A 10,355-nucleotide genomic window follows, 5' to 3' on the forward strand; every position below is an offset into this window, starting at 1 on the left:
ATTTAAAGAACAATGTTAGCGCATGAAGAGGCCATGGGACAGAGTGGAGGAAGTAAGGTAAGGCAGTGCGTGCTCACTGCTCACAAAGCTCTTTCTGGATCTGGTCGTGCTCCTCTGCCCATTTCCTCATTGAAAAGGGACTCACTGACCCATACCCACCTGGAGAAGTACCTGTTTTGGCAGAAGTGTCCTATGGGACAGCAACTATTCCTCCAAGATGGCAGCCACCTGGGCTGGTCCAGACAGTCAAAAAAAAAAAAAAAAGATTCTCTTATGGGTGATTATGAACATGATTCTGTGTTGACCTCAAGAATTTGGGGACAAGCCAAACACTATCTCACAAAGAGAGGTAGAACTTTTCTGCTAATTTTATACCTACAAGAATTTGACAGCTAATGGGGGAAGGATGAGAGGAAGGAATAGTCAGGAGTTTGGGATGGACAGGTACACACTGCTATATTTAAAATGAATAGCCAATAAGGTCTATTGTTTAGAACATGGAATTTTGCTCAAATGTTATGTGGCAGCCTGGATGGGAGAGGCATTTAGGGGAGAATGGATATATGTGCATGTATGGCTGAGTCCCTTTGCTGTTCACGTGAAACTATCCCAACATTGTTAATCAACTATACCACTATACAAAATAAAAAGTTAAAAAAAAAAAAGGATTTGATAGCGGATGATTCAACTTCATCCACTGGAGATTTGTCATGATATAGCAGGCACTCTGTGGGGGAGGGGAGGGTTGGAAATGTAAATTTCAATAGCACATGGTGTCCGCCCTCAATAAATTCACAGTCCAGAGGGGTAGACAGATGTTCATCATAGTCCAGGGGGAGGAATGTAAAAACAGAGATGCTAGAAAGAATTCTTGATGTCTCACCACACAAAATGTTGTAAAAAGATAACAAAATCTTAAGTCAAATGTTTTCCTCAATGGCAATGCACATATAGTCACTCACAGAAATGTTTTCCCATTGATTTATTTATATTTATATTTATTTTATTTATTTATACTTATTTATATTGATTTATTTTCTCATTGATTTATTTCCACAAACTTCTAAGTTTTCTCGTATCAGATGGACACACTTGCTTTAACCCTCTTTCAGTTGTTGATTTTTCAATTGGGTTTATTGTTGACTTTCAGTTCAGTTCAGTTCAGTTCAGTCTCTCAGTTGTGTCCGACTCTTTGTGACCCCATGAATCGCAGCATGCCAGGCCTCCCTGTCCATCACCAACTCCCGGAGTTCACTCAGACTCACGTCCATCGAGTCAGTGATGCCATCCAGCCATCTCATCCTCTGTCGTCCCCTTCTCCTCCTGCCCCCAATCCCTCCCAGCATCAGAGTCTTTTCCAATGAGTCGACTCTTCGAATGAGGTGGCCAAAGTACTGGAGTTTCAGCTTTAGCATCATTCCTTCCAAAGAAATCCCAGGGCTGATCTCCTTCAGAATGGACTGGTTGGATCTCCTTGCAGTCCAAGGGACTCTCAAGAGTCTTCTCCAACACCACAGATCAAAAGCATCAATTCTTCGGCACTCAGCCTTCTTCGCAGTCCAACTCTCACATCCATACATGACCACTGGAAAAACCATAGCCTTGACTAGACGAACCTTTGTTGGCAAAGTAATGTCTCTGCTTTTGAATATGCTATCTAGGTTGGTCATAACTTTCCTTGCAAGGAGTAAGCGTCTTTTAATTTCATGGCTGCAGTCACAATCTGCGGTGATTTTGGAGCCCCAAAAAATAAAGTCTGACACTGTTTCCACTGTTTCCCCATCTATTTCCCATGAAGTGATTTAAATCCTCCCAAATCAAAAGACAGTCCCAGTAGAATCTGACCACCACTGCCTCTACTCTCACCCCTCTCCAGGCTCCATCTTTGGGCCACAGGACTGGTCTTGGGTGCCCTCTGAAGGTCTCTATTAAAATATGCAGGTTATGGATTCAAATGAAAGCAGTATCCAACACTAAAGCCAAATGCCCTCTACCAGCAGGTGGGGACATCACTTTAAAGTATCCCAGGAGCCAGTGCCAAGAACATAACTTTCCTAGGCCTAGGTGTTGCTTGGGTTATAGATTTGAAGAAAATGCCAATCCGGAAATGGGGAGTTCTCATACAACTGTACTTATCATACATACAATCACTTCTGCTTCTGTTCCCACCAGGAGAACTCCTGATCTGATTGGGGGAGGTAATCATGAGGCTCCCCCATTGACTCCTCACATCATTATCCTTCTGTCCTCTCTGATTTGAAGATCCCACATCACTAACTATGGCAGGCATTCTGCCAAGTCCTCAATATCTCTGCATTGATCCCAATATTCCACTAGGAGTTTTCACAGTGGGAATAGAGAGCTATGCCCACTACCAGGGATAAGCAGAGTGGGGGACGTGGACAGTAAGCTGCAATTTCACTCACACCTGACCTTGATGGCACAGGTTCCTGTTGCTTGCTGGAGTCAGTTCTATCCACTCTCTTGAAAAGATGATCCAGTGATGTCTAGGTAGTAGCTCCTTTTTCCTCATCACAAATGACACAGTAGCACTGGATTACATTCTGAACAGCTGCTGCAACTTTCATGTACCATTCTACAATGGATCCTGTGCCTCACAAACTAACGGTGCCTCCTCAAATAAAGAAATCTCCTTGCCATTTCCTGCATCATGAATCTCTTTGGTGCTTCTGTTATTTCTTTCTCTGTCTTCATCCTTTCTTGGTACTTGGCATCTCTGAGCAGTACCAGTTACATCACCTCACCTTTTTATACTAGCTTTTGGACATCCTGGGCCTGAAATAAAGATACTGTACCACTGTACTCTACCCAGCACTGTACGCAAAAGCACAACCACTTGTAGAGGACGTATGCATATGACAATGTACACCAGACATGCTAACTAACTTACACGATTGCACAAGCAAGTGTACACGTGCACCTTTGAAAGCTTGCAACTTGAAGGTTCTTATGTGGGGGACTTACTGTACCTTTTTCCATCCCCTCACTTTCAGTTTGTATGTGTCCCTAGGACTGAAGTGGGTCTTGTTTTCTATCCAGTCAGCCAGTCTTTGTCTTTCGGTTGGAGCATTTAATCCATTTCTTAATGCATTTAAGGTAACGATTATGTTCTTACTGCCATTTTCTTAACTGTTTTGGGTTTGTTTTCCTAGGTCTTCTTTCTCTCCTTCCTCTCTTGTTCTCTCCACTTGAGGTGAGATGACCATCTTTAGTGTTGTGTTTGGGCTGCTTGTGTGTGTGTGTGTGTTGTAGTTTCGGGATTTGCTATTTTCATAAGGTTTTGCTATAGCAGTCTATATATGTACAGATTATTTTAAGTTGCTGATCTCTTTCCCCTCTAGAGAAGTTCATTTAGCATTTGTTCCAAAGTGGCCTATTGGTGCTGAATTCTCTTAGGTATTGTGTGTCTGTAAACCTTTTGATTTCTCCATTAAATCTGAATGAGAGCCTTGGTGGGTAGAGTAATCTTGGTTGTAGGTTCTTCCCTTTCATCACTTTGAATATATCATGCCACTCCCAACTGGCCTGCAGAGTCTGAGCTGAGAAATCAGTTGATAACTTTATGGGAGTTCCCTTGTATATTGTCACTTTCTCCTGATTACTTTTAATATTTTATCTTGGTCTTTAATTTTTGTCAGTTTGATTGCTATGTGTCTCAGCACTTTCCTTCTTGGGTTTATCCTGTCTGGTACTCTCTGTGCTTCCTGGACTTTGATGAATGTTTCTTTTCCAATATTAGGGAAGTCTTCAGCAATTATCTCTTCAAATATTTTCTGAGATCCTATTTATCTTCTCCTTATGGGAACCCTATTTTGTGAATGTTGGTGCGTTTAATATCATCTAAGAGTTCTCTAAAGGTTTCTTCATTTCTTATTTCTCTTTTCCTTATTCTGTTCTGCAGCAGTGATTTCTACTGCTCTGTCTCCCGGGCCACTTATTCGTTTTTCTCCCTCAGTTATTCTGCTAGTGATTCCTTCTAGTGCATTTTTCATTTACTTACTGTATTGTTCATCTCTGTTTGTTTATTCTTATTTCTCCTAAGTCTTTGTTAAGCATTTTTTGCATTTTCTCAATCTTACCTCCATTTTTTCCCAAGATCTTAGATCACCTTCACTGTAAGAATTCTAAATTCTTTTTCCAATAAATTGCCTAAAATCACTCCATGTAGTTCTTTTTGGGTGTAATCTTGATCCTTCATCTGGGATATATTACTCAGCTGTTTCGTTTTGTCTAACTTTCTATGAGTGTGGTTTCCATTCCACAGGATTCAGGGATGTTGTTCTTCTTGCTTCTGTTCAAATCTGCGTTTCTTCCTTTATAATTCTTTCCATTGTTTTCTACATGGAGATCCCTTACCTGTTCAGGGATTAAATACATATTCATTTGTTTTCACCAAATTTATGAAAGGATTTACATGCACTTTTAAGTGACATTCTCAGTACTTTTATTATTGTTCAGTCACTAAGTCATGTTCAACTCTCTACCACCACATGGATTGCAGTACATCAGGCTCCAATGTCCTCTACTATCCTGCAGAGTTTGCTCAAACTCATGTCCATTGATTCAGTGATGCTATCTAATCACCTAATCCTCTGCCACCCCCTTCTCATTCTGTCTTCAATCTTTTCTAGCATCTGGGTCATTTTCAATGAATCAGCTTTTCACATCAGATGACCAAAGTATTGGAGCTTCAGCTTCAGTATCAGTCCTTCCAATGAATATTCAGGGTTAATTTCCTTTAGGATTGACTAGTTTGATCTACTTGCAGTCTAATGGACTCTCAAGAGTCTTCTCTAGCAACACAATTTGAAAGCATCAATTCTTCGGCACTCAGCCTTCTTTATGATCCAACTCACACATCAGTACATGACTATTGGAAAAGCCATAGCTTTGACTATACAGATCTTTGTTGGCAAAGGCTTTAGTATAATCAATGAATCAAAAGTAGATGTTTTTATGGAACTCCCTTGCTTGCTCCATGATCCAATGAATGTTGGCAATTTGATCTCTGGTTCCTCTGCCTCTTTGAAAACCAGCTTGTACATCTGGAAGTTCTAGATTCGTGTACTGCTGAAGCCTAGTTTGAAGGAATTTGAGCATAATCCTGCTAGCATGTAAAAAGAGCACAGTTGTTCAGTAGTTTGAACATTCTTTGGTATTGTCCTACTTTGGGATTAGAATGAAAATGTAACTTTTCCAGTCCTGTGACCAAGGTTGAGTTTTCCAAATTTGCTAACATATTAACTGCAGCAGCTTAACAGAATCATCTTCTAGGATTTGAAATAGCTCAGGTGGAATTCCATCACCTCCACAGCTTTTTCATAGTAATGCTTCCTAAGGCCCACTTGACTATACACACTCCAGGATGTCTGGTTCTAGGTGAGCGACCACACCATCATAGTTATCCAGATCATTAAGACCTTTTTTGTATAGTTCTTCTGTCTATTCTTGTCACCTCTTCTTTATCTCTTCTACTTCTTTTAGGTCCTTACCATTTCTGTCCATTATTTTGCCCACCCTTACATAAAACGTCCCCTTGATATCTCCAATTTTCTTGAAAAGATCGCTGGTCTCTCCCATTCTAGTGTTTTCCTCTATTTCTTTACTTTGTTCATTAAAGAAGGCCTTCTTATCTCTCCTTGCTATTCTCTGGAACTCTGCATTCAGTTGAATATATCTTTCCCTTTCTCCCTTGCCTTTTGCTTCTTTTCTTTCCTCATCTATTTGCAAAAGGAGGTTCTAAGATTATTACTTTTGAAAATAACCAATGTCTCAACATCAGTTATTAAATAATTCATCTCTTTCTTATTGATTTTTGATGCTTCATTTACTGTATTTTAATCTATTTTGTGTTCTAGAATATGGATGTCTATATTTTGAATCAATACCATGAAATTAAATTGTAAACACTTTATTATTATAAATTATATATTTATATATTTTATATATTATTTATACATTTGGTAAGATAAGTCCTTCTTATATAACTTCTTTTCTAAATATTTCTTTTTTCTATTTACTCATTTAATTTTTTCTTAATTTGTCTATTTTATTGAATTAGAGTTGACTTACAATTCAGGTGCATTGCAAGGTGATTCAGGTATGCATATATACATATATTATCTTTCAGACTATTTTCCATTATAGGTTATTACAAGGTACTGACTATAGATCACTGTGATATACAGTAAGCTTTTGTTGCTTGCTGCACATTTTTAATTAGAAATATAGTCTTCTATTCATACTAAGACAAACAAGTGGAATCAAAATGTCATAAACTTTGCAGTTAGGCAAAAATTCATGGTTTCTAAAATATGTATATTATACATACTATTTATATATGTGTATACAAAAGCTTTTCTACTACACTTGATAAAGATTTGAGAAAGAACATCAAAAATAGAAGAGATGGAGAAACTGGAAAACATAAACTAGATGAGGTGGGAGCACTGGATATGAAATAGAAAACAGACCAATCACAAGCATGGTAATCAAAACTGTAATCAAAAATCCTCCAACAAACAAAAGCCCAGGACCACATAAGTTCACAGGTGAATTTTACCAAAAATTTAGAGAAGAGCTAACACCTGTCTTACTCAAACTCTTCCAGAAAACTGCAGAGGAAGGAAAACTCCCAAACTCTTTCCATGAGGCCACCATCACCCTGATTGCAAAACCAAGATGCCACAAAAAAAGGAAAACTACAGACCAATATCACTGATGAACATAGATGCAAAAATCCTCAACAAAATTCTAGCGAACATAATCTAACAACATATTAAAAAGATCATACATCATGATCAAGTGGGCTTTATTCCAGGGATGCAAGGATTCTTCAGTATTCACAGATCAATCAATCTGATACACCATATTAACAAATCAAAAGATTTAAAACATACAATTATTTCAATAGATGCAGAGAAAGCCTTCGGCAAAATTCAACACCCATTTATGATAAAAACTCTCCAGAAAGTAGGCATAGAAGGAACATACCTAAACATAATAAAAGCTATATATGACAAACCCACAGCATACATTTCCTCAATGGCAAAAAATTGAAAGCATTTCCTCTAAAATCAGGAACAAGACAAACGTGCCCACTCTCACCACTATTATTCAACATAGTTTTGGAAGTCCTAGTTATGGCAATCAGAGAAGAAAAAGAAATGAAAGGAATCCAGATTGGAAAAGAAGAAGTAAAACTCCACTGTTTACAGATGACATGATACTCTGTATAGAAAACCCTAAAGATGCCAGGGTTTTAAAAGAAAATTACTGGAGCTAATCAATGAAGATACTAAAATCACAGGATACAAAATTAATACATAGAAATCCTTTGCATTCCTATACACTAATAATGTAAAACCAGAAAGAGAAATTAAAAAAACAATCCTATTCACCATTGCAATGAAAAGAATAAAATGCTTAAAAGTAAATTTACCTAAAAAAAATAAAACACCTGTGTACAGAAAACTATAAAACACTGAGGAAAGAAATCAAAGATGACACAAATAGATGGAGAAATATATCATGTTCATGGGTTGGAAGAATCAATATAGTGAAAATAACTATACTACCCAAAGCAGTCTATATATTCAATACAATCCCTATGAAACTACCAAAGGTATTTTTTACAGAACTAGAACAAACAATTTGGAGAAGGCAATGGCACCCCACTCCAGTACTCTTGCCTGGAAAATCCCATGGACAGAGGAGCCTGGTAGGCTGCAGTCCACGGGGTCGCTAGAGTCAGACACGACTGAGCGACTTCACTTTCACTTTTCACTTTCATGCACTGGAGAAGGAAATGGCAACCCACTCCAGTGTTCTTGCCTGGAGAATCCCAGGGACGGTGGAGCCTGGTGCGCTGCCGTCTCTGGGGTCACACAGAGTCGGACACGACTGAAGCGACTTAGCAGCAGCAGCAGAACAAACAATTAAGCAATTTGTATGGAAACACAAAAGACCCCAAATAACCAAAGCAATCTTGAGAAAGAATAGAACTGGAGGAATCAACTTTCCTGATTTCAGACTGTACTACAAAGCTATAGTCATCAAGACAGTATGGTATTGACACAAAGACAGAAATATAGGTCAATGGAACAAAATAGAAAACCCAGAGATAAATCCCCACACCTATGGACATCTTATCTTTGACAAAGGAGGCAAAAACACACAATGGACAAAAGACAGTCTCTTCAACCAGTGGTGCTGGGAAAAATTGTCAACTACATGTAAAAGATTGAAACTAGAACACTTGCTAGTTTATACATACACAAAAATAAACTCAAAATAGATTGAAGATCAAAACATAGGACCAGAAACTATAAAACTTTTAGAGGAAAACATCGGAAGAACACTCTCTGATATAAATCACAGCAAGATCCTCCATGATCCACCTCCCCGAGTAATGGAAATAAAGACAAAAATAAATAAATGGGACCTAAGTACAAAAATAAACAAATAGGACCTAAGTAAACCTAAAAGCTTTTGCACAACGAAGGAAACTATAAGCAAGGTGAGAAGACAGCTCTCAGAATGGGACAAAGTAAAAGCAAATGAAACAACTGACAAAGAATTAATCTCCAAAATATACAAAGATCCTACACGTAGGGTAGCAAAGGAGATGCAGATGTAAAGACTAGACATTTGGACTCAGTGGGAGAAGGTGAAGGTGGGATGATTTGAGAGAATAGCATTGAAACAGATATACTAACATTTGTAAAATAGATGACCAGTGCAAGTTCTATGCATGAAGCAGGGCACCGAAAGCCGGTGCTCTGGGACAACCCAGAGGGATAGGGTGGGGGGATTCAGGATGGAGGGATACATGCATACCTATGGCAAATTCATATTAATGTATGACCTAAACCATCATAATATTGTAAAGTAATTATCCTCCAATCAAAAGAAATTTATTTTAAAAAATAAAATATAAATTAAAAAAATAAAATGATTGCATACAATTTTGAGGGCTCAAGCAGAGTGATGTGGTAAGCAAAATTATGTACATGCACAGGTTTTCATCCACCCAGCCAGTCTATGTCTTTTGATTGGTGCTTTTAATCTATTTACATTTGAGGTAATTATTGATATGTATGATCCTATTAGTATTTTGTTCATTGTTTTGGGTTTGTTTTTTGGGAAGATCTTTTCCTTCTCTTGTGTTTCCTGCCTAAAGAAGTTCCTTTAGCATTCATTGTAAAGCTGGTTTAGTAGTGCTGAATTCTCTTAACCTTTGCTTGTCTGAAAAGCTTTTGATTTCTCCATCAAATCTTCAGGAACACTTTCTCATTCTCTTCATATAGAAGCAATATATTATTAATTTCATTCCTAGGTATTTTATATTTTTATAGTATTTAAATATGATAAACTTCATATTCCATTTTAAACTAGTTTTGCTAATATATTATAAAGTTATTAACATTGTAACTGGTCATACAGTTTTTCAACTGGGATTTTCTTAAATTTTCTAGAGAAACAAACTCTCATGTCATCTAAAAATAATTATTTTGCAAATAAACGTATAGCTCTACCTTTTGACTTTCCTTTTTAGTTCTTGTCCATTGAATTCCCTACAACAGTGTTGTCCAATCTATGGTCTGCAGAACTCTAGCGACCCATGAATTTGGAAAATGCTGGGTACTTTATTTTCCCCTTACAGGTTCACAACTTACCTTTCAGTGTTGAGGGCAGGCCCAGTCTCAAATATCTCCATCCCACAAGCATGTATCCTCCTAACCTTTCCTACTTAGAAATTCTACAGTCACCACTTCTTGTAATACCTGTATTTAAAAAATGAAGTTAGGGTAATTCTAGACAACAATTTCTGAACAATGTTGAAAAAGCATCTTCAAATTATTAAATGTTATATCATAACAGTTAACTCTGCTCATTTATGCTCTCTTTATTTCTTGAATAGACTTGTCAGAGGTTTATTTTTAAAAAGAATCTTATGTTTGCTTTATTAATTCTATCTCTCTGTGGGTTTTAATTCATCAATTTCTGCCGTTATCTTTTCCCACATTTTCCTCTTGCTTTCCTTGAATGACTTTGCCATCATTTTTTTCTAATTCAGGTCCTTAGTTCATTTATTTTCATATTTTCAACTACTTATCAAAATGTATGGATATTAACCAAATGTTAAATCGAGGGATAGGGAAGGGGAAATAAAGGAGTGAGAGGAGGGGGAGATATACTGGTTAAATTTCAAGCTTATTGTTTCTTTCATAGACTGCAATATACTAATTAAACTTTATATCTGAAAAGCTACTTTAGATAAGAATAAAAACTGACGGCTTCTGGAAACAACTTTGAAAAATAGTGAGGTATGA

This window comes from Bos indicus, chromosome 11, assembly GCF_029378745.1.
Source record: "Bos indicus isolate NIAB-ARS_2022 breed Sahiwal x Tharparkar chromosome 11, NIAB-ARS_B.indTharparkar_mat_pri_1.0, whole genome shotgun sequence".
Lineage (NCBI taxonomy): Eukaryota > Metazoa > Chordata > Mammalia > Artiodactyla > Bovidae > Bos > Bos indicus.